The 12,036-nt window shown below is 60.5% G+C and overlaps 1 pseudogene; it reads right to left on the minus strand.

Annotated features, from left to right (window-relative positions):
- Positions 1 to 120: 120 nt before the first annotated feature.
- LOC138683140 (antigen WC1.1-like) lies at positions 121 to 8,613 on the minus strand (annotated as a pseudogene).
- Positions 8,614 to 12,036: the final 3,423 nt, after the last annotated feature.

Below are 12,036 nucleotides of genomic sequence, written 5' to 3' on the forward strand. Positions count from 1 at the left end.
GCCCCCAGAGACTTTTATTAGGAACAAAGATGATGTACAGCATAAAAACGGGAATAAAAATAGGGGAAACTCCAGGCGGTTTCTGTTGCCCATGAGACAAGCAACATGGTTCCCAGGTGCTCACGGCTCTCCCAGCTCCACAGACCTCTTCTCCCTCCTGGCTGCACGCAGCTGCACAGCAGGGATGGGCTCTCATGGCCTGGGGCTCTGGGACTGTTGTGCACAGAGCTCCGGTGTCACAGCCATTGTGTCCTCAGGGGGATGTGCCAGAGACACCTCTTCAGCATCATCATAGCCCATGCTCCCCAGGGACAGGGGCCACGTGTCTCCTTCAGCTCCAGGCACCCCAGCACTTGTCCAGGAGCGCAGGCTGGCCCCTGCAAGCAGCAAGGCAGGACAATGCAGTTCGGCCCATGGGGTCTGTACAGCATCTTCCTCCCTGCTCCTCACCACATTCAGCTCCTTCTCCTACCCCTAGTCCCTCTAAGGAAAACGCCTGGGACAGGTTCCCCCTTCCCAGGAGGCTGGGGTCTCAGGACAGCAGTGACTTGGGTGACCCCAGGGTTGGCACCCCAGGAACCAGCAGTGCTAAATTTCCCTCTCACCTCCGGGTGCATCCCTGGGCTCTGCTCCCTCCTCTGGCTCCCTGGGCATTTCCCTCTCTCCCTGCCCAGGGGCAACATCCTCCACGGGATCAGAAACCTCCCTGGCATCATCATAACCATCTGCTGGGTCACCTCCAGGTGGGACAAGAACATCTGAAAAGAGAGGGGAGCTGGTGACAGTGAGAAGATACATCCTGCAGAGCAGAGCGAAGATGCGCAGGGACACAGGGCTGAGACACGGGTATTGGCAGCACCACAGGAGACCCCCATGTCCTCCCCATCTCCAGTGGTGACACTGAGAGACACCTCTGCCCATCACAGGTCTTCAGGGAGATCAACTCCTTCTTGCCTCTGTTACCTGGTGCTGATCCCAGACCGTCCTCCTCCTCGCTGACCCCAGGGTAGGGCTGCAGCTGGGTCAGGGACTCCTCTGAATAGGAGCCTGCAGAGATGCACAGTGGCTATTATGAAGTGAGCGCCACTGACCTGCATCGTGGTCAGTGCTGCTGGGGAAGGGGGACCCACAGAGCTGGGGCTGCGTGGGGAGGAGGGCTGGGAAATCACCCTGCATCCCTGGGGCAAACCCTGTCTCAAAGGTGCTCCCAGAGCTGCCCTAGGACAGCCCCTTCCCTCACTCCGCGGGTGTCCTTGGGGTGCAGGGGCAGGAAGAGAGGGGCTGTCCAGCTGGGACAGGCAAAGCTGTTTGTTTGGGAGAAAGCTCCCGTTCCAGGCCCAGGACCTGGATGGTCTCCCCACAGACCACGTGGCCCCAGGAGGGCCGTGGGCTGGGGGGCTTCAGGGAATCAGCCTGGGGTTGGGGCCAGGGGAAAGGGTCCTGCAGATGTGCCTCCAGGGAGGACCCACACCCACCTGAGCGACCAAACCTCGCCTGCTTCTCCCACGCTGGGCTGTAACCAATCTCCTCATACAGGCCCTCAGGGAAGGGCTCCTGAGCACTCCTGGAGCCTGGGGACAGAGGTAGGGCTGGCAGAGGGACAGGCAGAGGGGCAATGGGATCACACTGCGCTGCCCCAAACCTGTTTCTTGGGCCAGCCCAGGACTGGCCCGATGGCACAGCCCCACTGCACTGTCCAGGCACAGCTGCCACATCCCCAGTGAGGGCAATGTCACCATGGAGATTATCTGGGGCAGCGTCACCCTCACATCATCCCATCGGAGACAGCGCTCATGCCCCTCTGGCCCCAGGGTCACGCACCCCTTGTCTGACCCTGGAGCAGCTCCCATGTTTCTTCCACTTGGAGCTTTCCCCTATCTGCCCCACAGGTCTAGAGCAGCCAGGGGATGGGCAGGTCTGGGCAGAGGGGACAGCCTGCGGGCCTGACACCACGGGGACAGACCGTTCTGCCCTGCACTCCTCCCATCATCTCCCTTGTCCCAGAGTCCCCCCCAGCACTACCCAGACCATTGCCAGCCTTGGCCATCTCCCTTCTGCTCACATTTCCCCCAGCCCCGCTCTTCCATTTCTTTCCTTGCCCCATCGCTACCTCCCCCCGCCTCTGGGCTCTCTCCACCCCTTGCTGCTGGTGCCCCACAGCCAAGCACTCAATGGGGTGGTGCATGGGACAGGTGGCAGCACACGGTCTCATGCCCCCAGCTCTGCCTGTGCCCCCCACTGACACCCCGCAGCCCTTCCAGGAGGTATTTCCCCCTGGGACCGCTGTGGAAAGACCAACCTCTGCGCCCAGCCCTGGTGCTTAGTGCTTGCCCAGCCAGGAGGGCCAGGAGCAGGCAGAGAAGGGCCCCCAGGATGATGCAGATGATGACGGGCACCGAGACTCTCCCGCTGCCACTCAGACGGCCCCGGGGGGAATCTGTGTGGGCAAGAATATGGAACGGCCAGCACCAGGCCTGGGTGAGGTGGGAAAAGAACCATTCCTGACCCCCATCACACAAGGCAGCAGGGGGTGGAGGGCCCCAGGGATGAGCGATGGAGAAGCTTCTACCCTGATGAGTAAATTACAACCTTCCCTACCCCCCTCACCACCAGACCAGTGCCTTCTCCTGGGAGTTTCACACCCCAGCAAGGAGCCCCTTCCACCCAGCTGGGGGTCACAGTCTAGCCCTGGGGATACCCAGCCCCAGGGGCAAGACAAGTTACCTGCTCGGGCTGGGACTGCTGCTGTCGTGGGTGTAGCTGCAGAGGAGGAAAAGGAGAGTTGGGCTGAGAGGGTGGGTGTGCGGGTAGCGGGGAGCCTCCCCCCCAACACACCGTGTGTGTGTCTGTGGATGTCCCTGACACATCCCACCCAAATTGCCTCTCCTGTGGTGCTAGAAAGAGAGGGCGGGATAGGGCTCAGTGCCTCTGCTGCGGGTGGCAGGCAGGATGGCACAGGCAGCCCAGGGGATAACCCTGGGGCTGCAGGGCCCCACAGGCAAAGGCCAGAAGACGTCCAGTTCCACCGAGGCTGCTCCCCACTTGGCACCAGGCTCCTGCACTCCACAGAAATGTTCTTCCTCTTGGGAGGTTACGGGCCATGCCAGGACCAAGGGGGCAAACGGCCTTCCCCCTGAGCAAGGGGTCCCAGCCCTGCCACTCACCTGAGCAGTTTACACCAGCATCTTCCTTGTGCCGGCAAGCACCACCATCCCCAGGCCGGGCCCAGCAGTCCTGCAGAGACAGCTCTGTCCCACGGCACTCCACCTGCTCCAGCCAGATGGGGCCCGTCCCCATCCCAAACGCAGCCTCATGCAGGGCAGACACCGCGGGGCCACAGCCCAGCTGCCTGCACGCCACCTCGGCATCCTGCATGTCCCAGGAGTCGTCGCACACCGTCCCCCAAGAGTTACGGTGCCAGACCTCCACTCTGCCCGAGCACCTGTCCTCACCTCCCATGGCACGAATCTTCTCCCTGTCTGGAGAAGGCAAAGACCTCCCATGGCACGGAGACAGCAGGCAGAGCCCTGCCGGACAAGAAGCACCCACAGAGGAGCAGCTCCCTACCTGTGCAGCTCGTGGAGTTGGGGCACGGGGCCAGCGGGATCGAGGGCATTTCTGGGCGTCTCCCTGAAGAAGGAAACACTGTGGTGAAAGGGCTGGTTTGGGAGATCGTGCAGAAGAGAGCAGGGCTGAGCTCTGCTTGTTCCTCCCTCTGCCATCTCGATCACCTCAGCAACTGAACCCTGGTCATCGAGGGGACAGACACAGGACTGCAGGGGGACCCCGACTGCTCAGCCCCAAAAGGTCCCTGTTTAACAAAGCAGCAGGAGCGTGTCTGTGGAGGGGAGGCTCTCCTGAACCCTGTCTGGTCTCTTCTGAGACCTCACCTGGAGATGCCTCTGCCTCCCCCAGGTGCTGCTGGCAACCTGGGTGGCAACTGCTGCTGGACGTGTGTGGCTGTGATCGCTTTTCTGCCACCAGCAGTAGAAGGGACTGACATGAGAAGGAAAAGCCCCTCCAAGTTCTTCCTCTGCATTTGGCCATACCCAGCAAGGAACAGGAGCTGGGGTGGCACTGGGGTGCCCAGGTGGCTCAGAGTTACCATTACAGGTGATGTGGGTCTCCTCTTGTGGGTCTTCACATGACCGTGGGTTCCAGGGAGCAGAGGGACACTGCCAGAAGGAGCTGGTTTTCTCCCCACACTGCACATAATCCAGCCACGTAGGGCCAGACACCCTTCCGTAAGGCAGCTGTGTTTCCAGGGATCCTCCATCCCCGCAGCCCAGCTCCTTGCATGCCAGAGACACCGTGTGGAGAGTCATTGAGTTGGAGCAAATGCTGCCCCATGTCCCGTTGTAGAAAACCTGCAGGCGCCCGGAGCAGCCATCACTGTTCTCCAGCCTCAGGGCCACGAACTCTGGAAAGAAAGGCACCAAGGGGGAACAGGCTGGTCTGGGGCTGTGGGAGCCAGGACACCTCTGCACCCCCCAGGCCCTTAGCCGGGCAGCACCAGGGCCAGCACGTCCCCCTTGCACCCAAGGGCAGAGAGAAGTCCCTGATGGACAGACACCCCTGCCCTTCCTGCTAACCCTTAGGGATGGCTGAGCTCCCCAGGGACCCGCAGTGGGACTGAGGGTACCTGTGCATGGGTGTCCACAGGACATGCTCGGCCAGGAGCTCAGAGGCAGCCAGGGACAGCCTTGGCCATGCCCGTCTCTCCTTGTGTCCTGGCCTCCCCAGGAACCAGGTTCCCACTACAGCTCCCACCACAGACCTGAGCAGATGACTCCCGCATCCTCTTTGTGCTCGCAGTCGTGCTGCCCCCAGGGACTGGCAGGGCAGTCCCAGAGAGCAGCTTCGGAGCCAGAGCAGTTGACGCCATCCAGCCAGATCTGCCCGGAGCCTGCCCCAAACTGAGCAGAGCCGGCTGCCTCCACTGCCCCTCCACAGCCCAGCTGGTGGCAAACGACGGCGGCATCAGACAGGTCCCAGCCATCGTCACAGACAGTCCCCCAGATGCCCTGGTAGTAGATCTCCACTCTCCCAGCACAACGCCTAGCCCCGTTCACCAGCCGGACCCTCTGGCTCCCTGTAGTGGGCAGAAACCCCAGTTGCTGTCAGGGGCCGGCTGCCCACCCACCCCATCACCTGGGGGGCCCGTGCAGTGCCACTCACCCCAGCAAATGACTCCCACGTCCTCCGCAACCCCTGCCGCCGGTGCACTCTTGGGCAGGGAGGTGTTGCAGAGGGCCAGGTTGACCTCGTGCCCTGCGCACCGGACCCCTCGCAACCCCACGGGACCCGTCCCTCGCTCAGGCTTCGGGGGGTTGTAGGCTGTCCCTGCCTCTCCGCACCGCAGCTGCCGGCACACCACGCTGGCCTCCTGCACGTCCCACTGGTTGTCCAGGACTCTGCCCCATGTCCCATTCTGGAAGATCTCCACTCGTCCGTCACATCGGCTCCCTCCACCCACCAGCCGCAGGGATGCAAAGCCAGCTGAGCCTGGGGAGAGCAGAGATGCCACAGCCATTGGTGGCACTGGGGAGCATGGCATCCTTCAGGGAGCAGGGCGAGGGGGGATTTTCTGATCACACACAACAAGATCGAGCCTTTTGCTGATGAGAAGCAAGAGCAAAACCTGGGCCCTCTCTGCAGCTCACACCCAGGTCTGATGCTGTTGGGGGCACCCAGGCACCTGCTGCCTGGGTGGTGGGATGAGGCTCTGCAGAGCTCTCTCTGGGGATGGGATGCAGTTGTCTGCAGCCAGAGAGGTGGAGCACAGCCCTGCAGCCCTGTCCTGGGCTTGTCCCACAGTAGGAGAATGGAGGAGCCCAGGCCTGGTGGTGGTGCTGGGACCTGAGCCACTGCCCTGGGTGGCAGATGCCTGCCTCTGTTCAGCCCTCAGCTCTCCCAAAGTAGAGCTGTCACTCTGAGCAGGCAAAGCCCTCCAGATGGCTCCTGGGGAAGCCAGGGTTTCTCCAGGGAGAAATTCAGCCTTGCACTGTTGTGGGATCCCTGGTTTGCGTGGCCACATCACACACAAAGGGCAAATGGAGTTAATGCAGCATTTTTCCAGCACTCACCTGAGCAAACGACAGCAGCATTGTTCCCATGGGAGCATGGTGAGGCTCCCAGGGTGATCACTGGGCACTGTCCCAGATGGGCTTCTGTCCCGTCACAGTGGAATGAGTCTCTCCAGATGGGGCCAGTCCCTCTCCCAAAATGCTCTCCTCCAGGAATGGACTCAGCAAACCCACAGTTGAGTTGACGACAGAGAACGTGGGCATCCGAGAGATCCCAGCGGGAGGCACAGAGGCTCCCCCAGGTCCCCGACACCTGGGCCTCTACCCTCCCTGCACACGCTGTGCTGCCGTTCACCAGCCTGAATCCTGTGTATGCTGGGGACAGAGGAGGAGGAGAGAGGGTGGATTGGTGCTCGTGTACCCTCGGTAGCTAGCGGAGAGGCCAGAGGAACAGCATGCCTTTCTTCTCCTTCTGCACTATTTTCATGCTGCAGACAATGCCATCATCCCTCCTGTCCTCACACCTGCCCAGCACAGTCCTTGCTCTCTTCCCCAACCCCTGGCACAGCCCTGGTGTTCAACACCTCCCTAAGTCCTTACGTGTGCAGGTGACAACAGCGCTGTTCGCGTGGGTGCAGGGCTGGTCCCTGGAGGACCCTCTGCGGCAGGAGGTGAGGCGGGATTCATTCCCCACACACTGCAGCTCTCCATCCCAGATGGGACTGACCCCTTCTCCAAAGTGAGCTGGCCCAGTGACAGGCAGGGCCATGCCGCACTGCAACTCCCTGCAGACCACATCAGCAGCTTTGGGACTAAAATGTGAATCACAAACAGTTTTCCACTGGTCCCCGTCATGGATCTCCACACGTCCTGAGCAGTGGCTCTTCCCTTCCACCAGCCGGACAAATCCTGGAAAAAACCCATAAAAACTGGGAGTTCCCAAAGCCCTCTGGCAGTGAAATGCCCATGCCCTACATCACCTCCTAGCAAGCTGTGACCAAACTGCGCATTGCACATCCCAGAGGAAGTTGTTGGGGGAGCGTTGCTGACACAGGCACATCCAGACCCCCACGCACCCCATCTCTACAGCCTCAGAGCACTTGAGGCTGCGTGTCTGTCGCAGACTCACAGCCACAGGTACTGCTCAGACAAACTGCTCCCACACAAGGTTCCCTGTGTTGCCTGGCATGGTCTCCCCAGCACTGCAGTAGTGTGAGCAGTTTGGATCCAGGAGAACCGGCCCAGATGATAATGACTGCTGCAGCCTGCTCTGCCCCACCAAGCTCGGAGCCAGGCTCAGGAACCCCTTGGAGCCACTGGAAATGCACCCCATTCCCAGGTGGTTCTCGGGCCATTGGGGCACTGCTATTAGGTGGGACAGGGCACAGATGTGGTGCAGGTGTACCTGCTGTCACTGTCTTCACCAGCCCCCAGCTCCAGTGCCTGACTGGGGAGGGGGTCCTCAGCCAGGGCCAGAGTACGCTGCCAGGTGTGCACATCCCCTGCCAACAGCTGGGTAGAGGGCAGGAGAGTGGGCAAAGGAGCAGCCCTGGGTTGACACAAGCTCCCAGTGCAAGGACGGGCACCAAGGAGAACCAGAAAGTGCTGGCAAATCCCCTGTGGCACAGGGCAGGCAGGGGCTGGGGTAGGCAGGAAAGACTGGGCAGCAGGTCAGCACTGCCTGCACAGGGCTGTTTCCCTGTGGGCTGGCTCTCATGGGGTGAGCCTGGAAGAGGAATGAAGTGGCCATGGGCCACCCTGTTCTTCTGCCCAAGCCCAGCACTCCTCCCCTCTAAGCAGCCCCTCTGCTTTGGGGAACTCATGTCTGCCAGGGGACACAACCCAAAAGTCCCCGGCCACCTTGGGCCCTTCCTCAGGACTGTGGGCGGCCATGTGAGCTGCTCTCACTGCCTCTGCCATGGTGAGACCTGGTCCTTGGTGCTGCCAGACAGGTCCTGGCTGAATGGGAGGAGAAAGATGGGAACCAAAGGAGACTGCAGAGCAGGGCATGGCATTCGTCTCCCAGCCAGAGGCTCCGATGGAGGGTGGGCTGAGCCACGTCCCAGGCCAGGCAGTGGTGAGTTTGCCCAGGACGTTCCTCAGGGACCAGGGAAACCAGCAATGACAGTCACAGCTCGGCAGTGTGCCTGGCCACACCAGGACCTGCTCCAGTACCCCTCCGTTGTTCCCTGAGGGTGCAGCCAGGTCCCTTCCCCCATCCTGGCCACAAAGGTAGGGAATGGGCTGGCCCCTTACCTGAACACGTCACTCCAGCATCCAAACGGTGATCACAGTACTCTCGAACCCATTCTGTGTTTGTGCAGTCAGACAGGGCAGACTCGGTGCCATCACACTCTACACCAAACATCCAAATGGGGCCAGATCCTGGCCCAAAGTGTGCTTCCCTGTGAGCTTCAAGAGCAGATCCACAGCCCAGCTGCTTACAAACCACTGCAGCATCACTCATCTCCCAGAAGTGACCACACACGGTCCCCCACTGGCCCTGTTGTTTCACCTCCACTCTTCCAGCACAGCGCCAGCTGCCACCCTCCAGCCTCACCTCCGCAGCTCCTTCAAACACCAACATGGGACCAGTCAGAAGAGCACCGAGCCCTAGACTGCAGGTCTGGGAGCCCCCCTTCCCACGCGGAGTCACAGGCACCAGCATGGGAGCCCTCCCCCTTCCACGCTGTCCCCAGGCCACTGTGGGAGCCCCTCCTCTCCCCACGGGCTGTGCAGGCTGGGGGTGCCCAATGCCAGCCCTGCTGGGCCATTCACCATCTCACAGCCCTTGGCACCTCCTTCCACTTCAACAGCCCCATGCCCGTGTCCACCTCCACACTGTGCCCCCGGGCCCTGCCCAGGGCACCATCTCCTCCCCAGCCCAGCACACCCTGCACAGCCCCGTGCCCCCAGGCCCACAGCTTCCCCTGCCCACCACCTGCCCTGGCACCACCTAAACCCACACCACACCCCGAGCTTTCCATGTCCTCAGGGAGCACCGAGACAACCCCAAAGATAACCCCAACGCATGTCCCCTCCTCAACCCCTGGCATCAGCCCAGCCCCCGTGCTTGGCCAGGGCCCCTAGGAAGGAAACTTCTCTGCCACCTGTGGGTGCAGACAGCCCTGTCCCCTTCTCTCCGTGGGGCACAAACTGCCTTCCTGGGGTCGGGACTCCCCTGCAGCCTGGGGGCAGCGAGCAGCACACAAACCCTCCAGGGCACCCTAGAGATTGGCTGTGCCCTGGGGATCGCTGAGTGCTGCCATCACCAGCTGGGTCACCGCCAGCCTCAAGGGTACAGCACCGGGGAACAAGGGGTCCCAAAAGGGTAACCCAGGATGGGGTGTCTATAAATGCAGCCAGGCATGGGCTGCCATAAGTGCAGACAGGCCCAGGGAAAGGCAGAAGGTCCATGGGCTTGAACACCTTCTGACCCTTGTCTCAGGGGAGCCTGGAAAGGAACCGCATTCCCAGTAGGATCCCCATGACCCCACTGGCCCCAGGAAGTGGGATGAGGGAACCGGCACTTACCCCTGCACAACTGGACCCAGAGGAGAAGCCACAGCACCTGCGGGAACACCAGTCCCTCTGTCCGCATCCTGAGAGTCCTGCCCTGCCGACGCAGCACTGCTGCACCCCACTCCCTGTCACGGCTCCCGGGAACTCACGGGGACAACAGTAATGGGAGGGCAATATATCTCTGCAGATGCCAACCCAGCTACAGGAGGAGCCAATCGAAGCAGCAGCACCTTTTTAGACATTATCGGGAACCATCTCCCCTCCGACACAGCCCAGCCCTCCAATGAACTTCTCCAGCGCCATTCATGACCATATATGAGAGATGGCTCCGCTACAGGTGTCACGTCACTGTGGTGGGGGGCCGACACAAGACAGGGCCAGTTGTGGGGGGGAACAGGTTTTTCACCCCCTGAACTGTGCCGTGTGGACTAGGAGCACTGAGCATCTCCTGCACCAGGCACATCCAAGAGCCCCAGGTGTGAGTGTCCAGCCACCCCTGTGCCATGGGAATCACAGGGCTGAGACTGCACCGGGGGCTGTGTCAGGAAGGGAAGGAAACAGCCCCTGCCCCTGCTTCAGACGCCGCTCTGCTGGGAGCAGCAGCTGGGAAAGGGCCTTGGCCAGGGGAAGAGCTCCATTCCACGAGTGCCCGCTCGTTCGTCCCTCCCCGGAGAGCCCCATGGTGGGTCCCTCGCAGAAGCCGGAGACGGAGCTGGGACATGTCCCTGCCCAGCAGCAGACATGCAGCCCAGAGGCTCAAATGTGTCCCTGACTCTCGGCATGTCACCGAGGGGCCGTTATTCCCCGCGGGTGGCTCGGGAGCTGCAGCCTGCAGGTGCACAAACCACAGCCCACGTGACCTCGCAGCGCTCCCCGCGCTCCGGAGGAAGTCTGTGGTTTCCTCCTGGCGCCGTGCCCAGGCACATCCCTGCGGTGCCCCCGAGCCACCCCTACCCCGACTGCTCCAGCCAGGGCTGCAGGGGCAGCTCCTTCGGCCTCGCAGACACGGGGCCGGGCGGATCCCGTCCCTTATGATGCCCCTCTGATGCACGCGGCCACTCTGCTCCGAGCCCCACGGCCATGGGGTGCCATTGGGGATGTGACCTCACACGGCCATCGCTGTGCACTCACAAGTTACACTGTCACACGTGTGTGTGTGCGCGCTGTGTATGGGCTTCCACTGACGATGTTTCTTCCAAAAAGCCGCATTTCAGTGGGGCCTAAATATTATTTCGATGACGTCAGAAGCACCCACACAAGCCATATGCCAGCTCTTTGCCTAAAAGCTACTCCGGCACCGGTGAAATCCCAAGCTCTTACACAAGCCATGTGCCTGCTCCTGGTCCAGCCGCCACTCAGCCACAGGTGATGTCATAGCATCTACAACTGCCACGTACCTCTTCCTGGCTTATCAGGTATTCAGGCACTGCTGACATCACAAAGACGTTCACGAGCCATGTGCCAGCTCCTGGCCTATCATCTGCTCAGGCACCAGTAGCCTCACAAGCACCTACACAATCTATAAGCCTGCTCCTGGCCTATTAGCTACTCAGGCATGAGTGACCTTATAAGAACCTGTACAAGCCATAGGCCTTCTCCCGGCCTATGAAGTATTCAGGCACTATGATCTCCCAACGCCCTACACAAGCTTTTGGCCTTTGCCTGGCCTATCAGCTACTCGGGATTCAGTGACCTCACAGCCACCCGCACAAACCACATAGAATCATTTAGGTTGGAAGAGACCTTCAAGATCATCGAGTCCAACTATCAACCATGCCCACTAAACCATGTCCTGAAGTACCCCGTCCACTTGCTTTTTGAATACCTCCAGGGATGGTGACTCAACCACTTCCCTGGGCAGCCTATTCCAAGGTCTCTCAACCCTCTCGGTAAAGAAATTTTTCCTAATATCTAACCTAAATCTCCCTTGCTGAAACTTGAGGCCATTTCCTCTCATCCACATTCCTGCTCCAGCCCTGTCAGCTATCCAGGAAGCAGTGACCTCACAAGAACCTATACAGTCCATGGGCCTGCTCTGGGCCTATCAGCTACTCTAGCTGAGAGCGACCTCACAAGCACATATCCCCCTATTTGCCATCTACTGGTTGTTGAGGTATTCAGTCTCCAGTGACCTCACAAGCACCCATACAAGCTTTGCACCTGGTCCTGGCCTATCAGCTACTTTGCCAAAGTGACCTCACAAGCTCCTTCACAAGCCATGAGCCTACTCTTGGCCTATCAGTTACTCAGGCAGCAGGGACCTCACAAGCTCATACTAACCTGTTTGCTATGTGCTCATGTGGTGCAGTGACCCCAGCCAGCAGCTAAACCCCCACCCAGTCACTCACTCACTCCCCCGCAGCAGGATAGGGGAGAAAACTGGGAGGGCAACAGTGCGAGCAAAACTCCTGGCTGATGAGAAACATAGTTTAGTAAGTGGAGGGGAAAAAAGGAAACGAAACAAGGGATGGAGAAGCAATCATTCACA

Source organism: Haliaeetus albicilla, chromosome 31, assembly GCF_947461875.1.
Source record: "Haliaeetus albicilla chromosome 31, bHalAlb1.1, whole genome shotgun sequence".
NCBI classification, from domain to species: Eukaryota; Metazoa; Chordata; class Aves; order Accipitriformes; family Accipitridae; genus Haliaeetus; species Haliaeetus albicilla.